Source organism: Carlito syrichta, unplaced genomic scaffold, assembly GCF_000164805.1.
Source record: "Carlito syrichta isolate Samal-C Ts95f unplaced genomic scaffold, Tarsius_syrichta-2.0.1 Scaffold288418, whole genome shotgun sequence".
NCBI classification, from domain to species: Eukaryota; Metazoa; Chordata; class Mammalia; order Primates; family Tarsiidae; genus Carlito; species Carlito syrichta.
This window is the reverse complement of record NW_007232514.1, coordinates 143,484-160,590: the sequence shown is the minus strand read 5'-3', so window position 1 is coordinate 160,590 and position 17,107 is coordinate 143,484.

Genomic DNA, 17,107 nt, shown 5'->3' with positions numbered 1-17,107 from the left:
GATCGTGCCACTGCACCCCAGCCTGGGTGACCGAGAGACTCTGGCTCAAAAAAAAAAAAAGTTGTCAGAGAAACACCCCAGTGAGGACCAGGGTCCCAGCAGGAACATGCCTGCTCACAGGACACAGGGTTCAGAGGGGAGACCAGAGGCTTGGACCAGCGTGGCCTGCCTGCATTGAGTCCTGTCTCTACCACTTTCTAGCTGTGTGGACTTGTAAGTCATTCGATTTCTCTGGGCCTTAGTTTCCGTACCTATAAAACAGGGATAGCAATGGTATCTCTCCAATGCGTTCTCATGAAATTCAAGCAAGCGAATAAGGATAAAGTGCTTGGGACAGCAAGTTAATTTTTTCCAGGGAATAAAGACTTTATATTCAAATAGGAATACTTGGCTTTTTTTTTTACGTCATAGTCTCACTCTTGCCCAGGCTGGAGTGCAGTGGTACACTCACGGCCATCACAGCCTCGACCTGCTGGGCTTAGGCGATCCTTCTGCCTCAGCCTCCCAAGTAGATGGAACCACAGGCATACGCCACCATGCCCAGCTACTTTTTTGATTTACTGTAGAGACAAGGTCTTGGCAAGTTGCCCAAGCTGGTCTTGAACCCCTGGACTCAGGCAGTCCTCTTGGCTCTGCCTCCCAAAGTGCTGGGATGACAGGTGTGAGCCACCATGTCCGGCCTACTGTTGGCTTTTATTCTGAGAGTATATTTAATCTCATTAGCAAGCCTCAGATGAGCCACACTGGACAGCAAAGTTGCACGTAATTTGAGATGGGAAAGAAATGGGGCATTAATTTTTAGTGACAAATAGCTTTTGTGCTAATTTAATGAGCATGCTTCTCCCTGACCACTGCAGAGACTGTCAGTCCAGGAGGAGCCATAGGGAGCACTGGCTGGTACTGGGGTTCAAGAAGACAGGGCCAGGACTGGCCGGCGAGAGCCCTCTCCCACCATGGGGACAGCCCACTCTGGGTGTCCATAGGCTTAATAGTCATACCTGGCCAGGTGCAGTGGTTCACACCTATAATCCCAGCACTTTGGGAGCTTTGAGACCAGCCTGGGCAACATGGCAAGACCCTGTCTCTACAAAAAAATCAAAAAATTAGTCGAGCATGGTGGCGTACGCCTGTAGTCCCAGCTTGTCGGGAGGCTGGGGTGGAAGGATCGCCTGAGCCCAGAGATCGAGGCTGTGGTGAGCCGTGAGTGTGCCACTGCACTCCAGGCTGGACAACAGAGTGAGACTCCAACTCAAAAAGAAGGAATCATACCTAATGATCAAGAGAACCAAAGGAGGGAGGGGAGAACATGGGAGAGGACACCTACTTCTCACCCTTCCTGTTGCCTTGGAGACACACTTCCATTAAAACAGTGTTCTCAGCCCCAGCACGGCTCCCATTGGACTCACCTGGAATCATGGGCTTGCCAGATTTAGCAGCAATAAATACAAGACACACCGTCACATGTGTATTTCTGATGAACAATACATATATTCTTTCAAGCCGGGCTTGGTGACTCAGCCTGTAATCCCGCGCCTTTGGGAGGCGGAGGTGAGTGGATTGCCTGAGACTGTGGGTTCGAGACCCGCCTGGGCAACGTGGCGAGACCTCATCTCTACAATAAATCAAAATGAGCTGGGTGTGGTAGCGCATACCTGTAGTTTCAGCTACTTAGAAGGCTGAGGCGGAAGGATCGCCGGAGCCCAGCAGGTCGAGGCTGTGGTGGCCAGGAGCAGCCACTGCACTAGAGTCTGGGTGACAGAGTGAAACCTCAACTCAAAAAAAAAAAAATTTTTTTTTTAAGCATCAGCATGTCTTAAAGGTTGCGTGGGACACACAGATTAAAAAAGTGTCTGTTGGGGGGGTACATAACATCAGTAAGGGTACCTGATCCTAAACCAGGCGAAGTGGGGACCACAGGGAGGCCACAACTTTACCTGTATGACGACCACTTGTATACCTAATTCTGAATTGTACCCTACATCCTTGGAATAACACAATTCTTTATAGCTGCATTTGTTGTTTACCTGAAGTGCACATGTGGCTGGGGGCAGTGGCTCAGGCCTGTCACCCCAGCACTTTGGGAGGCCAAAGCAGGAGGCTCTCTTGGGCTCAGGAGTTCGAGATCACCCTGGCAACATAAGCCTGACTCCAAAAAAGAAAAAGAAGTAGAGCAAAGGTGTGTCTACCTTATTCACTGCCGTACCCCCGGTGCTGGCAGAGGGAAGGCTCTCCACAAATACTTGAGGAAGGCAGGGGGTCACTGAGGGGCTCGGTCCAGGCCCCGCGGTGACCCCCGGCCGAGAGGCAGAAGGAAGAGCCACCTCAGTCCGTGGCGCAAGCCGCTCTGTTCAGCAGCAAAGCCTTCCTTCCCGAGGCTGCAGGAACACTCTTCCAAGTTCCTCATGCGCGCGGAGCGGCAAGTGTGCCCTGTGTGGTCTGCGGGGATCTCCTGAGCCCTCCACATGCCTGGCAGACGCAAGAAGGCAAGGCTGGCGGGAGACGCGGCGCCGAACGTCTGAGCTCTGCTCATCCCAGGCCGGCCTTCGCTTTGGTTACTCTGGCCTCCGGGAGCTGGTCTTCCACCTGAACATCGGTCCACCAGGATGCAGCTCTCGCAGCCCACGGGCACAGGCCAGCCGGGCAAGCATCTCCTGCTCCAGCGAAAGGCCATTTACAAGAACGCCACTGAAAGTGGGGACCCGAGGGTCCACGTCAACGGTGAAGGGGAAGAATGTTCGACTGGGGCTTCGTCTTGAGAAACCAAGAAAGCCAAACACACAAAGAGTAAGCGCCTCCCTGTTCTTAGCAGCTCTCTCTACACGCCATGGCTTTAGTCCTCCTGGGGGGAGGCCTGGGGGAGGGAGAGGACAGGAGGAAGGCTCTGGGTTTCCCAAACATTCTGTTCCTTGGTCTGGGAGGGAGTGGGTGTGTTGTGAAAATTCATCAAGCAGCACACAGGATTTGTGCACTTTTCTCTACAAAATTCTTTTAAAACTCGCTATTATTTTTTAGAGATTGGGGTGTAGTGGCGCGATCATAGTTAACTGCAGCCTCCAATTCCTGGGCTCAAGTGATCCTCCTGCCTCAGCCTTCCGAGTAGCTGAGACTACAGGCACGTGCCACCATGTATGGCTATTTTTTTTTTTCTTTCTTGTAGGAAAACGGTCTCGCTGTGTTGCCCAGGTTGGTTTTAAACGCCTGTCTTCAAGTGATCCTCCTGCCTCAGCCTCTCAAAGTGCTGACATTACAGGCGAGAGCCACCATGCCTGGCCATAATTTCTTAATTATGTAATGGTCCCCAATCTTAGGAACTATTCGTCACTCCCTTAACTTACTTTTGGCAGCCCTGAGGATTACTTTGGGCTTAAGTGTATGGGGTTGCAGTCTCCTCTCTGGAGAAATAGAAGATGAATGCTTCTTGGTTGGATTTGGTTTGCATGTGGTGAGGAGGTTTATCGTGGCACTAGGAAGTTTTCATGAGTCTCCATAAAGAACTGATTTGGCATGTCTAGGATGGTGTCTATTGTGTGTCTTGTGATTCTATAAACAATATAAAATAATTAAGTATATTGAGACTGGGTGTGGTGGCTCACACCTGTAATCCCAGCACTTTGGGAGGTCAAGCCAAGAGGATTGCTTGAGCCCAGGAGTTCAAGATCAGCCTGGATAACATAGTGAGACCCCATCTGTACACACACACACACACACACACACACACACACACACACACACACACACACAAATCAAAAAAAATAGCTGGGTGTGGTGGTGCGGGCCCATAGCCCCAGCTACTCAGGAGGCTGAGGAGGACGGATCACCTGAGCCCAGGAGGCTGAGTCTGCGGTGAACCATGGTCGTGCCACTGCACTCCAGCCTGGGCAACAGAGACCCTGACGCAAAAAAAAAGGAAGTACATGGAAGGGGAAAAGTATGTTTCTCCCTGGGTCTCCCCCGCCACAATGGTCCCCATCGTACCATATCCCAGGGAATAACACAGACATCCACCCAGTTCATTCAGCTGCTCAAACCCAACCCTGAGGCATCCTCAACTCTTTCACTTCCTCCTCAGATCCACCGGAGAGGCCTACCCAAGACACTGCTCCAGCATGCCCTCCTCTCTCCTGTCCACCACCTCCAGCCCAGTATGGTCAGCCAAACCACAGCCCCCGCATATGCCAAGTCCAACCCTCATACGTCAAGTCCCCCTGAAAATATGTTACTTGACATGGTAAGAGGAACTTGCCAGGTGTGATTTAAGTTAAGAATCTTTTTCTTGTGTGTGTGTGTGTCAGAGTCTCACTCTGCCACCCAGGCTGGAGTGTAGTGCCATGATCATGGCTCACCACAGCCTCGATCTCCTGGACTCAAGTGATCCCCCTGCCTCAGTCTCCCGAGTAGCTGGGACTACAGGCACACACCACGATGCCCTGATCATTTTCTGACTTTTTTGCAGAGACGAGGTCTCATCAAGTTGGCCAGGCTGGTCTTGAACCCCCGGGCTCAGGCAATCCTCTAGCCTCAGCCTCCCAAAGTGCTGGAATTGCAGGAGTGAGCCACCGTGCCCGGCCAAGTTAAGAATCCTGAGATGGGAGGAGTAGCTTGGATGACCCAATGGGACCAATATAAGCAGAGGGTCTCCTAGAAGACGAAGGCGGAGGGGCAGAATCCAAGTCTGAGGGGCAGAATTGGAGCGAGGCCGTGGCAAGGGGCTCAGGACTTGTAATGGTCACACTGTTGGCTTTGATGATGGAGGAGGGAGCCAAGAGCCAAGGAGTGGAGGCAACCTCTAGAGGATGGAAGAGGCGAGAAATACGTTCTCTCCTAGAGCCTCCAGAGGAATGTGGCCCTGCTGACACCCTGGTCCTTGGACTTCTGACTTCTAGAACTGGGAGATAATCAGTCTCGGTCATTGATTTATTTATTCTTAGAGTTAGGGTCTCAGTCTGTCGTCCAGCCTGGAGTGCAGTGGCATGATCACGGCTCACTGCAGCCTCAGTGCTCAGGCAATCCTCCTGCCTCAGATCCCGAGTAACTGGGACTACACGTGTGTACCACCACACCTGGCTAATTTTTTCATTTTTTGTAGAGACGAGGTCTTACTATGTTGCCAAGGCTGGTCTCGAACTCTTTGACTCAAGCTGTCCTCCCCCCTCAGCCTCCCAAGTGCTGGGATTACAGGTGTGAGCCACCATACTCAGCAACTCTTTCATTGGAAGCTCAAAGGGAGACATGACTGTGAGTGAGCACAGCTCATCCTCTACTAAGCAACTCTCATTACTTCACAAACTCGTCTATCAAATTTGTAATCTCCTAAAGCTATTGAAAAAAAATTTTTTAAATCAAAACTAAATTTGCAGTCTCAGCCCAGCCAGTAGATTGATATTTTTAAAAGATAGTCCAATTCAACAGACTTTAAAAAAAAACCAAAAAACTTTTTTCTCCTTTTCTTTAGATTTCAGGTGCATGTATTGGATTAATCAATTGGTTTATGACATTTTCTCATTATTAGTCATACCTGGCCTACTTCTATTTGTCAAACCTTTTTTTTTTTTATTTCTTTTTTTGTGAGTCAGAGTCTCACTCTGTCGCCCGGGTTGGAGTGCTGTGGCACGCGCATGACCACCGCAGCCTCGACCTGCTGGGCTCCAGCGATCCTTCTGCCTCAGTCTTCCAAGTAGCTGGAACCACAGGCATGTATCACCACACCCGGTCAATTTTTAAATTTTTATCATAGAGATGAGGCCTTACCAAGTTGTCCAGGCTGGTCCCAAACCCCTGGGCTCAGGCAGTCCTCTTGCCTCCGCCTCCCAAAGTGCTAAGGTTACAAGTTTGAGCCACCGTGCCTGGCTCCTGAGCTATTTTTTATAGCCTTTCATATTAGCTACAAACCACCACCACACACAAGTTAGGACATTGATGATAGCAGGTATCTGACCACATGGCTCCTCCCCTCCTCTCATGCAACCTAACTGTATCCTTAGTTCTGTGTCCAACATTCTCTTGCTTTTCTTTTTACACAGTTTTATTTCATGTGGTAATTTCTAATACCAAAGCCTCCAATCTGTCTTGGACCTGGAAAAGTGTTAAGTGCTGAGACCATGACCCCTGCATATCTGACTTTCAGAAATTCAACCAAGAAAAATCAATACCCATGATACACTTGTTTTTATTTTTATTTTTATTGAGTTGGAGTCTCACTCTGTCACCCAGGCAGGAGTGCAGTGTCACGCTCACGGCCACCACAGCCTCGACCTGCTGGGTTCAGGCGATCCTTCCACCTCAAACTTCCAAGTAGCTGGAAACACAGGCATGTGCCACCATGGCCAGCTGATTTTTTTATTTATTGTAGACAAGGTCTCACCAATTTTCCCAGGCTGATCTCGAACCCCTGAGCTCAGGTAATCCTCTCATCTCCATCTCTCAAAACGCTGGGATTGCAGGTGTGAGCCACTGTGCCCAGCTTATATACTTGTTTTTAAATCGGGAAACTCACAAGGGTACCTGCACAATGAATATTTGTATACCTAACCCTTAACTGTACCCCACAATTTTAAAGTAAAAAATATATATAACTTTTAAAAATTGGGAAACTCATGTGTGAAACTATATCTTAAGTGTTTATGTAATATTGTGTATATATATGGCAGTGCCAAAACATTTTAAATGATGTATTACTTTTTAAGTTGAATTAAATTATGGTAGTGATGTGTAGTAGTATGACGTTCACTCAACCGTGCTTTTGCCAGTTTCTTTGATTATCGCATGGTGATGATAGCATCATTTGATTAACACCATCTTTTGAATGAATATCATACTTAAAATGTGTATACACTTTTTGGTACTCCTTGTATATGAATATAGTAAGTATACAAAGAAGGCTGGGCTCAGTGGCTCATGCCTTTAATCCCAGCACTTTGAGAGGCTGAGGCAAGAGGATTGCTTGAGTTTGAGACAGCCTAGGCAACATAGTGAGGCCGCATCTCTGCAAAAAATCAAAAATTAGCTGAACAGGGTGGTGTGTGCCTATAGTCCCAGCTACTTGGGACGCTGAGGCAGAAGGATCGCCTGAGCCCAAGAGGTTGAGGTTGCAGTGAGCCGTGATCATGCCACTGCACTGCAGCCTGGGCAACCGGGTGAGATCCCAACTCAACAACAACAACATATATACAGAGAAACTGACAACATTCATTGGGAATAAAGATTATATATCAGAAACATTAGCAGTTAACTAATGGTCCAGGGGTCCCAGTGTCTGACTCTAACCACATACTCCTTTAGAAAGAGCAAAGACCACACTGAAGTGGTTCTGAACCCATCAGGCAACCATCATCAGGGGCTGTCAGGACACAGGCCTCATGACAGTGGTAATTCGTTGTATCCATAGTCTCTCTGTGGCTCCACAGAAAAAGGCTTTCTGGTGACAAGGCGCATCAAATACTGAAAGGCAGTTGAAAAATCCATCCAGAATGCAAGGAAGTCTTTTCCAAAATGCTATACAGGGACAAGAGGGCCTGATCTCATAGTGTCAGAAGGATTCCACTTTGAGAACAAGACTCCCTGCCAACCAAATTATTCCAAGGAAATCAATTGTTGGTGAGGACATGTAAGAGAAGCCTACGAACAGAAGATATGCTCCTGCATCTCACAGAATTGTTGAGGAGTTAAATGAAGTAATGCAGGTAGGAAAGGACTTTGTGAATTACATGTAAAAAAATTGTAAAATGAGGCTGGGCTCAGTGGCTTAGCCTGTAATTCCAGCACTTTGGGAGACTGGGGTAAGTGGATTGCCTGAGCCTGTGCATTCAAGACCAGCCCGGGCAACTTGGCGAAACCTCTTCTCTACAATAAATAAAAATTTAGCTGGGTGTGATAGTGCATGCCTGTAGTTCCAGCTACTTGAAAGGCTGAGGCAGAAGGATCACTGGAGCCCAGCAGGTCAATGCCGGGGTGGCCGTGAGGAGTGTGCCACTGCACTCCAGCCTGAGCAACGGAGTGAGACTCCAACTCAAAAAAAAAAAAAGCTGTAAAATGAGCTTTGGACACCTGGAGAGTGGGCCCACATCCTAATTAATGTCTTATATCCCCAGAACCTGGTACCCATAGCAGACTTTCAAAAAATGTTGGAAAAACTTTTTTTTTTCTTTCCTAAGTGTCTTTCTTAATTCTCTCTCTCTCTCTCTCTCTCTCTCTCTCTCTCTCTCTCTCTCTTTCCCCCGGGTGTCTTACTCTGTCGCCCGGGCTGGAGTGCAATGACATGGATACTGGCATACCACAGCCTTGACCTTCTGGGATCAGGCAATCCTTCTACCTCAGCCTGCTGAGGAGCTGGATCTATAGGCATGCACCACCACACGCAGCTCATTTCCTTTTTTTTTTTTTGAGTTGGAGTCTCACTCTGTCACCCAGACTGGAGTGCAGTGGCTGCTCCCGGCCACTGCAGCCTCGACCTGCTGGACTCCGGCAATCCTTCCGCGTCAGCCTTCCAAGTAGCCGGAATTACAGGCATGCGCTACCACGCCCAGCTGATTTTTTGATTTATTGTAGAGATGAGGTCTCGCTGCCCAGGCGGGTCTCGAACCCGCGGGCTCAGGCAATCCACTCACCTCAACCTCCCAAAGGTCATTTTCTGATTAACTGTAGAGACGAGATCTCACTATGTTACCCAGGCTGGTCTCGAACTCCTGGGCCTGAGCAATCCTCTTGCCTCTGCTCCCCAAGTGCTGGGATTATAGGCGTGAGTGACCATGACCAGCTTTAATCATATATATGAATGAGGACAAGAACATATAACTTGGTAGAAAACTGAGCTAAGAATAAATGGTTTTTTGGGTTTGTTTGCTGTTTTTTGGGGTTTTTTGTTTTTTTTTTTTTGAGTTGCAGTGTCACTCTGTCACCCAGGCTGGAGTGCAGTGGCATGCTCACAGCCACTCCAGCGTCGACCTGCTGCGCTCAAGAGATCCTTCCACCTCAGCCTTCCAAGTAGGCGGAATTACAGGCATGCACTATCACGCCCACCTAATTTCTTAATTTATTGTAGAGACAAGCTCTCGCCAAGTTGCTCAGGCTGTTCTGAAACCCATGGGTTTAGGCAATCCGCTCACCTTGGCCTCAAAGTGCTGGGATTATAGGCTTGAGTCACCGTGCCCCACCCATAGTGAGCATTTTTATAAAAAAATTTTGTAAAGATGCTCACTAGTAATTTGTTAGAAGCGTTTGTAAAAAGATATAAATGTGAAACTATTCTTTAAAGCACTGTTACTAATAGCAAAAAACCCAATAAATCCTGTGTCCATTGATGAGGAACTAGTTAAAGAAAATGTAGAATATATATATCATAGCTCTTTTTTTTTTTTTTTTTTTGAGTCGTAGTCTCACTCTGTCACCCAGGTTGGAGTGCAGTAGCACACTCATGGCCACTGCAGCCTCGACCTGCTGGGCTTAGGTGATCCTTCTGTCTCAGCCTCCTGAGCAGTTGGGACTACAGGTGTGCTCCACCACACCTGGCTAATTTTTTTTTTAATTTATTGTAGAGACAAGGTCTCGCCAAGTTGCTGAGGCTGGACTCAGGCAATCCTTTTACCTCTGCCTCCCAAAGTGCTGGGACTACAAGTGTGAGCCACCATGCCCAGCTATATCATGGCATTTTAAAGGTTGGTTATAAAGATTACAGTTGATCTACACAAACTGAGAGCAGATGAAGCAGTGGCCAATATATATGACATTCTGAAAAGTACAGCTGGATACAGTGGCTCATGCCTGTAATCCCAGCACTTTGGGAGGCCAAGGCGGGTGGATTGCTTGAGCCCAGGAGTTCAAGACCAGCCTGGGCAACATAGTGATACTGCATCTCTACAAAAAATAAGAAATTAGCCATGCGTGGTGGCACTTGCCTGTAGTCCCAGCTTCTCGGGATGCTGAAGTGGAAGGATCTCCTGAGCCCAGGAGTTTGAGGCTGTGGTGAGCCATGATGTATGATGGTTGTGATTATGCCACTGCACTCCAACCTGGGTAACAGAGTGAGACTCCAGCTAAAAAAGAGAAAAGAAAAAAGAAGAAAAAAGAGCAAGGTATAGAAACAACATAACAGAATTTGTATTTAAAAGGTATACGTACAAATATGCATGTATGAGGACATCATAAGACTGGTTCCAGGAATTTTCTGAGGAAGGAACTTGAAATACTGAGGGCTAAGAGAGGGAGGGGCGCTTGTGCTTTCTATATGCACTATTTTTTGTTTTGCTTTTAAACTTATTTGTTTAAGTTTAAAACCAACCTCCATGTCCGCCAAATTACAGACCCAAATTATGCTTTGGGGTTATTATTTTTTGAATCAACGTCTCACTCTGTCACCCAGGCTGGAGTACAGTGGTAAGATCACAACTCACTGCGGACTCAACCTCTTGGACTCAGGTGATCCTTTCACCTCCGTCTCCTGAGTAGCTGGGAATACTGGCATGCAGCACCACACCTGGCTAATTTTTTTTATTTTTTGTAGAGGTGAGGTCTCACTGTTTTGCCCAGGCTGGTCTCAAACTCCTAGACTCAAGCAATTCTCCCACCTCAGCCTCCCAAATTGGAAGGGGGAAAGTTTAGAGGTGCAAAGAAAAAGTTTTCATACACCCTCAACCAGCTTCTCATGATTTTGGCATCTTACAAATCCCTGGTGCTTTGTCTAAACTAAGACATTAATATGGTGCAATACCATTAACTAAACTACAGACTTTATTCAGATTTCCCCAGTTTTTCAAAACTTAATCCATTTACCGCTTTTTTTCCTGCTGTTGTCTGGGGTTAATTTGTGGATCAAATTCAGCCTAAAACACTGCAGGTACACATTTTTTAAAGTATTGTCTATCTGGCCAGCTGCAGTGGATCATGCATATAACCCCAGCACTTTGGGAGGCTGAGGCAAGAGGATCACTTGAGCCCAGGAGTTCAAGACCAGCATGGGCAGCATAGCAAGACCTTATCTCTACAAAAAAATACCAAAATTAGTTGGATGTGGTGGCACATGACCCCATCTCTACAAAAAACACAAAAATTAGCTGAGTGTGGTGTTGCATGTCTATAGTCCCAGCTACTTGGGAGGCTAAGGTGGGAGGATCGCCTGAGCCTAGTGAGGCTGTAGTGAGCTAAGATGGGTCGCTTCACTTCAGCCTAGGCAAAAAGTAAGACCCTATCTCAAAAAAAAAAAAAATTATCATCTGTAAACTCTCATGTCTATCACACTCTTCCATCTTCATTCTGATGATTTATTATGCAGGCACATTCTTCTAAGAAATTATGTCCAATCAACAATTCATCAAAATACTGGGAAAAACAAGTGGATTGGTTAATGGTGCATGTAGCACCCTGATTCCAATTTTTCAAGCTTTTGAAAATATTAATCTCATGCCGTTTTACATATTAAATGTATGTAATATTAAATGACATTAAAATGATTGAGCAAAAAGTACCCTTTTCTTCATAACTTTACCTGCATAAGATATTGGCCTGTAAATACAAACACAAAACACAAAATACAGGTGCTAACCAGTTGTGAAAGCAGTGTTAGATGCCCCCCCAACACTCACCGACCTCCATGTCCGCCAAATTAAAGACCCAAATCATGTTTGTTTACTTTTTGAATCAGTGTCTCACTCTGTCACCCAGGCTGGAGTACAGTGGCATGATTGCAACTCACCACAGCCTCAAGCTCCTGGGCTCAAGTGATCCTCCTACCTCCTGTCTCCTGAGTAACTGGGACTACAGGAGTATACCAACACACCTGGCTAATTTTTTTTTTTGTAGAGACGAGATTTCACTGTGTGACCCAGGCTGGTTTTGAACGCTTAGACTCAAGCAATCCTCCCGCCTCAGCCTCCCAGAGTGCTGGGATTACAAGCATGAGTCACTGCACCTGGCCACTGTTTTGATGTTTGTTTTTAAAATGTAAGCCTAAGGTTTTCATCCAGCCTACAGGTGTGTGTATCATTTGGTAAGCAGTTTCAACATTTTAACATTCATTTTCAACATTTAAAAATTTGGAGATTTCACAGAAAAATCCAAATGTTCAAATGTTCTTAAAAATATGGAAAGGTTTGACAATACCGAATGCCCCCCGGCAGGCAAAGTTGGTTCAAGCTATGTAGCCACTTCAGATGGGCATATGCTCCCTCAGTCACCCTTTCACATTTCTTTACTGGCCTGACCCTGTTGATATTGAGTTCGCAAAGTCCTTTGTTTTTGTTTTTGTTTTGTTTTTTGAATTAGAGTCTCACTCTGTCACCCAGACTGGAGTGCAGTGGCATGTTCCCGGCCACCACAGCCTCGACCTGCTGGGCTCCGGCGATCCTTCTGCCTCAGCCTTCCAAGTAGCCGGAACTATAGGCACGTGCTACCACACCCAGCTAATTTTTGATTTATTGTAGAGACAAGGTCTCGCCAAGTTGCCTTGGACTCAGGCAATCCACTTGCCTCGACTTCCTAAAGTGCTGGGATTACAGGCTGAGCCACTGAGCCCGGCCAGCCCTTTGTTTTAAGCTCTGTACAAAATAGTACTTAACTACAATATTGTTTTTTGTGGACATCAAGATAAAATTGTGGTTTAAAATTCTTATTTTCCTTTATAGCTCTCAAGAATGTCAAAGAGACGTTTATATTTATCAAAAATTTGAAGACCAGGTGCTGTGGCTCACACCTGTAATTCCAGCATTTTGAGAGGCCAAGGTGAGAGGATTGCTTGAGCCCAGGAGTTTGAGATCAGCCTGGGCAACATAGCCAGACCTCATCTCTGAAAAAAAAAACGTTAGCCAGGTGTGGTGGCAGGCGCCTGTAGTCCAGCTACTCAGGAGACTAAGGCAGGAGGATCAACTAAGGCCAGGAGGTCGAGGCTGCGGTGAGCTGTGATTGTACCACTGCACTCCAGCCTGGGCAACAGAGTGAGACCCCAACTCAAAACAAAACAAAACACACTTCTTGAGGCGGTGGTCCCTGTTACACATGGGTACCCTTTTTCTTATCTTGTTAAGACCTAAGATCAGCAGTGCTCTGGGTAGCTGCTGATTTGATCAATAGTGTGTGTATTTCCTGAAAAGCTGTACATTTGATTGACAGACAAGGCTTGACCATGGTACAATACACAATGCAGATACTGAGAAGTGGTAGATTCAAACTATATTTGGAGGTAGAGATGGCTTGGAAGTGTAGGTCCCTCAACACCTGCAGTGGAGGCTGAGAATGCAGTATCTGATATTTGCAACCCTGCCAGAAAGGAAACAGGTAAGAGCAGGGAGGTTGTTGGAGGCAACAGTCTGCCACTGGTGAAAACAAAGTCAAAATTGTCCAAACACCACTTCCCTTGGTTCTTGCACACAGCAAGCCTTGCTTGGGAGCCCTGTTGCACTTAAGAGGCAACTGTTTCAACTCACCTGAACTTTTGTCACATCTGAGGACACCCTCATCTGGAAACATGGGGTGAGGAGAATACTGCTAATTAAAAATGATGCCCAAGACATACGCCATCAATATCGCCCTTCTCTGCCCCTTTTCAACCAAGGTCCCACCAAAAGGGAAAGTTTGTAATATAAGCCTTTTTTCTTTGTTTACCTTCAGCAACCTGTCCAAAAATAGCATTAAGAGGCAGAAACAAAACATCTAGATAATTCACAATTTGTTTTTATTTTTTAATATTTATTTATTTATTTATTTATTTTTTGAGTTGGAGTCTCACTCTGTCACCCAGACTGGAATGCAGTGGCCGCTCCTGGCCACCGCAGCCTCGAACTGCTGGGCTCCGACGATCCTTCCGCCTCAGCCTTCCAAGTAGCTGGAACTACAGGAGTGCGCTACCATGCCCGGCTAATTTTTTGATTTATTGTAGAGATGAGGTCTCACCAAGTTGCCCAGGCGGGTCACGAACCCACGGGCTCAGGCAATCCACTCACCTCAGCCTCCCAAAGGCACAGGATTACAGGCTGAGCCACCGAGCCCAGCTCACAAGTTGTTTTTAAAATCCTGAATAAGTAAACTAAAAATCTGAAAGCACACTGTCAATACACAGTACTTCGTAGTAATATATGTACTAAATAAGATATATATAATATATAACATAAATATCCTATTTATCGCCCAAATTCTAAGCTGGTTTAATTAACTTTTCTCTCCCATTCTTTTTCTTTTTTGAGTTGTAGTCTCACTCTGTTGCCCAGACTGGAGTGCAGTGGCCGCTCCCGGCCACCACAGCCTCGGCCTGCTGGGCTCTGGTGATCCCTCCGCCTCAGCCTTCCAGGTAACCAGAACTACAGGTGCGCACTACCACGCTGGGCTAATTTTTTATTTATTGTAGAGAAGAGGTCTCGCTAAGTTGCCCAGGTAGGTCTCGAATTTTCTCTCCCACTCTAAGTGCTTCAGAAATTAGTTTGTGAAAGCATGATTAACCTCTTGCCATTTTATTTGTGAAATACTTTCCCATTCCCACACCATAATAGTTTCTCCAGAATTATCCAAAAATTTAAGGCAGATGCATGACTAATGACAAGATTTTACTGCTACCCGGACATTGTTGCCTTATCTTAAATATGGAACCCTGAGAAGACATAACCTATAAAAGAAATCTTAGTAGAGTACACTGGGCCATGTACCGGGCCTCAAGCGGGTGTCCTCTGAGGGGACCCTTTGTTCTGTGGGAGGAAACAACCAATTAATTGGGGTAAAAAGAGCCCTCCTCCCCCATGGGAATGCCTTCTGGAGACTTCATGGCCATTTTTGACTCCCCCCTCCCCTTGGCAATGCTTCTATTTACTGGTTGAGACTCATTTTCTCACCTTCCTTGAACTAAGTGGCTCGGTATGAACTGAGCACCGCCTGTGTGATACACTGGTGTCAGAGGGTTCCCCAACATTTCACTCTGGGATTCCTCTTCTAGAGAGAAGTCTGCATACCAAATGTATCAGAGCACAGTTTCTATTGTGTCGGTTGTTTTGTTTTGTTTGAGTTGGAGACTCACTCTGTCGCCCAGGCTGGAGTGCAGTGGCATGATCCTGGGCTCAGGCAGCCCTCTTGCCTCTGCCTCTCAAAGTACTGGGATTACAGGTGTGAGCCACCGCACCTGGCTCTCACATTTTTACTGCATCTGGAATACAAGTTATTTCTGTTCCGTGATTACTAGGGCATAGATTGTTTTCAACTCTGAAAATATATAAAACAAAGATTTGCTTAGAGTTGGTGTACCATAGTGCTTAGGGCATGAGCTCTTTGTCAGAGAATGTAGATTCAAATCCTACGTAACATAGTAAGTGGTCAATAAAAGTTGACTGTTATTTACACTAAAAGCCAAATTATTAGGGTCTACAATTTACATGATCTGTTCCCTAGGTACCTCTCAAACCTCACCCTGCCCCACTCTCCCTAACTGATCACAGCTCACCTTGCCTCCACAGTTTCTTGAATATTCCAAGTGTATTTGCCTCGGGGTCCTTACACTTGTTTTTCTCCCAGTATGGAATGGTTTTCCCAGATCTTTTGTAACTGGCTCCTTCATCATTCAGGTTTTGGGGTCAATGTCATTTCGGAAGATGCATCCCCTAATTAAGCTATCCAAAACAGGTCTCGTCCCCACCCGAAAACATCAGTTTCATTTCTTTTATGGCAGTCATCACTACTTTACTTGATGTAATCTCCCTCACTTAGGTGTTAACTCCATAATGATAGGTAGTTTCTTGTTCACTGTTATCCCAGAGCTTAGAATAACTAGTACACTGAAGGCACTTGATGTTTGTCAAAAAAAAAAAGAAAAAACCCATCATATTCAAACGCTACCTAAATGTAAAATCCTGGCCACAATCCCCAGAGAAAACAGAATTTCAAATACTAACATAGTTCTGTGTTATATACTGGCTGTCATATTTTTAACAGCCCATCTTTGGAAAAATCTTTCACTAGTTGGGAAAACCTCACATCATGGCTTCTACCTCTCTTCTGTAGATGTCAAAATTCAAATTACCAGCCTCTTACAGCTAGGACGTACGTGACCAGGCTCTGCCTCCCAGGCACCTTCATAAGGCGGATTCAGAAAAGGACAATGTAAAGTGACTCTGCATCTTGCCACATGGACTGTGACTGAAGTGTTGGACTTTCTGGGTCAGCAAGGGAGCCAGGTAAGGTGAGATTGGTGACACGGTAGTGGCAGTTTCCTCTAGTACTTGACGGGAAGCACAGCATAGACAGTGTTCCCATGAGGCCAGTTCTGTGCATAATTTTAGATATCACTCCTGGAAGTATAACCTTGAGTCTGTCCCCAAATTCTCACACGACCTACTATCACTTGTATAAACCTTCCCCACTTAATCAGCCAGAGTCAGCTTCTGTTGCCTGGCCCCAGTGACAACCAAGTTTGCAAGAACCACAGCTGCCTTATTTTAGGACACCAGTCTTTACAACATGAAATAGCTCCTGTGTCTATCTACTTCATCGTTTGCCGATATGTATTCAAATCAGTTTTCCCTGGAATAAGAAGTTGAAAGACACAGGCCAGCTGTCTTTGTTCTCCACTCCAAGTCTCAGTCAACTACTTCCGTAACTCTGGGAGAAGCAGTCCTGAGAGAACTGCTCCATCTTTATAAGAGAGGGGAACAACATATTTTTAAGTGTACCTGTTCAAAGAATGAGTTACAGTGTTTCACCATTACTATCCAAATTTTGAATTTGATTGTTAAGAAATGCCACTCTTTTATAATAAAACAAGAGTCTTTATCAGTGATTGCAAACTGGTGAGTAAATCTGGGTTGCAGGTTTTGTCTGACCCATGATGCTTTTAAACTTTTAAATAAATTTGTTTCCAGAGATACAAAGACATCAGTAATATCTATGATTTCTGCTTCTGTAAACAAACAAACAAACAAACAAAAAAAAACCCCTGATTAAGGGGTTGCATGCAGCAAGCAGTTGGAGAGCAGAGGCCCCCCCCCCACAGGTCATCAAGTCTTTAACTGGCCACTGAAAGACACATACCACATTTTTACTTATACTTTTGTTGTCTATATTGGAAGTTTGGGAGACTACCACTTCATGAAAATGTTGTTTAACAACGTAAACAAATATAAAAACACATTTTATACTGCTATAAAAT